Source organism: Elephantulus edwardii, unplaced genomic scaffold (genome assembly GCF_000299155.1).
Source record: "Elephantulus edwardii isolate Elephantulus edwardi_28Jun2011 unplaced genomic scaffold, EleEdw1.0 scaffold00295, whole genome shotgun sequence".
NCBI classification, from domain to species: domain Eukaryota; kingdom Metazoa; phylum Chordata; class Mammalia; order Macroscelidea; family Macroscelididae; genus Elephantulus; species Elephantulus edwardii.
In genome coordinates this window covers 1,405,929-1,407,987 of record NW_006400045.1, presented here as the reverse complement: position 1 = coordinate 1,407,987, position 2,059 = coordinate 1,405,929, and the positions used below count along the sequence as shown (strand labels likewise).

The 2,059-nt window shown below is 39.0% G+C and overlaps 1 pseudogene; it reads left to right on the top strand.

Annotated features, from left to right (window-relative positions):
* The first annotated feature begins 1,649 nt into the window (after window positions 1–1,649).
* Window positions 1,650–2,059, top strand: part of LOC102866860 — a 1,238-nt pseudogene continuing 828 nt past the window's right edge.

Below are 2,059 nucleotides of genomic sequence, written 5' to 3'. Positions count from 1 at the left end.
AAGAAAGGAAAATCCTCAACCAGATAGACTGACCCAGTGACTGCAGAAAAGAACTCAACTATGTCAGATATTGTGAGGCTGGTATAGGACAGAACAGGGTTCTGTTCACTGGGTTGCCACTGAGTTTTACTTGACTTGATAGTACCTTACAACAACAAAACACTAACTGAGTCTATTGAGCAAGAAGGAGTAACTTTTCAAAATTAATCAATGAATTATTTTTTAATTGTTGTTGTTAAGTATTATTTAATCAGTTTCAACTTATAGGAATTGTATGGACAAATTTTTGAAGCATTTCTCATTTCAGTGTCATCTTCACAATCTCTACCTCTTTCAAGCCCATTGCTCTAGTTACTGAGTCAAACCACCTTCTCAATGGTCTTATATCTTCTGGATCTGTTATTTCTCAAAGTATTATATAGTTTTCTAAGGATTGACCCTTCTGATAATATGCCCAAAATGAATGAGGTAAAATGTCACTATCCTTGCATCTACAGAGGATCCAGAAAAGCGGGAATAAATAATGTGTATAACACTGAAACAGATGAGGGAGAGAACTGTATAAAAGGAATATATGATTAGGTATTATTGACATGACAGGAGTCCAGAAGAAGAGTTGCATACGAAAGTGGTCTGGAGTGGTGTGGGGACTGTATAATAATGAAAGTACTATTTTTCCAAAGAAAAACGCAAACTGGGAGGGAGGGGACAGGGAGGAAAATGTACAACAGTGAATGAATGGAAATCCAAGTTCTTTATAAACTTCCATTAATAGCATCCGGGCTGTACTCTTTCCAGTATAGATTATTGGTATGTTTGGCTTTTTTTTTTTGACAGTCCATATGATAATCAATACTTTTTGCAAACAAAACAATTCAAAGGCATCAGTTCTTCTTCTGTCTTCCTTATTCATAATCCAACTTTCACATAAATATGAAACAATTGAAAAAAATTACAGATTAGGTGAGGTATAACTTAGTCTTTCAGGTGATATTCTCGCCCTTTAACACTTTGAGTACTGGTTGTGGATTCAAATAAAATTAATTCCTTGGCAAATTCAACCTCTTTTTCCTTGATCATCATATGTGAAGATTTTTATTTTCTTGATATTAAAATATATAGACTAAATGATGGAATCTTGGATTTTTCTTAGTGCTTCAAATCCCTTTCCCTTTTAGCAAGCAAGAGTATTTTTTTTTAATTAGGAGGTATGAAATAATTTGGTTAAATTTAGAACTTTCCACATTGGTGAAAATTTCTAGGGGACCTATGGGCAAACACCATTAGGAGTAGGATAATTTGTTGAAACATACTTCTAATAAAATAATGGAAAAAAATAGGCACAATAGCTAGAGTTTCCTCGGAGAATGAGCAGTATATTGTTTATTTGGCTATAAAACTGACATTATTTGACTCTGTCTGGTTACTACGTTTGTCTGGATCCATTTGACCTCTGGACTTGAGCTAGCAGCTGTCATATTTTGGACCGGTCAGCCTCCACAGCAACTAGCCTGACATCTGGACATCTGATCATGGATTCTTCAAACTTTGAGCCACCAGAGTCGGGAAGGTTTCTAGCTGGACTTCTGATCCACAGACTTGGGCCTTGTGGGCCTCTACCAACCATACTCAGCAGCTACATACGAAAGATGGGAGAGGAAGTCAAGGATGACAAAAAGCCAACAGCTAAGTTTGAACTTGAGCGAGAAACTGAACTCCGCTTTGAGGTGGAAGCATCTCAGTCAGTTCAGCTGGAGCTGCTGGACGGTATGGCAGAAATATTTGGCACAGAATTGACGCGCAACAAAAAATTCACCTTTGATGTATGTGCCAAGGTGGCCGTTTTCACTTGGCATGGCTGTTCTGTGCAGCTGAGTGGCCGCACTGAAGTGGCTTATGTTTCCAAGGACACCCCAATGCTGCTTTACCTCAATACCCACACAGCCTTGGAGCAGATGCGGAGGCAAGCAGAGAAAGAGGAAGAACGAGGACCCCGGGTGATGGTCGTGGGCCCCACCGATGTGTTCAAGTCCACGGTGTGCCGCCTACTGCTCAACTA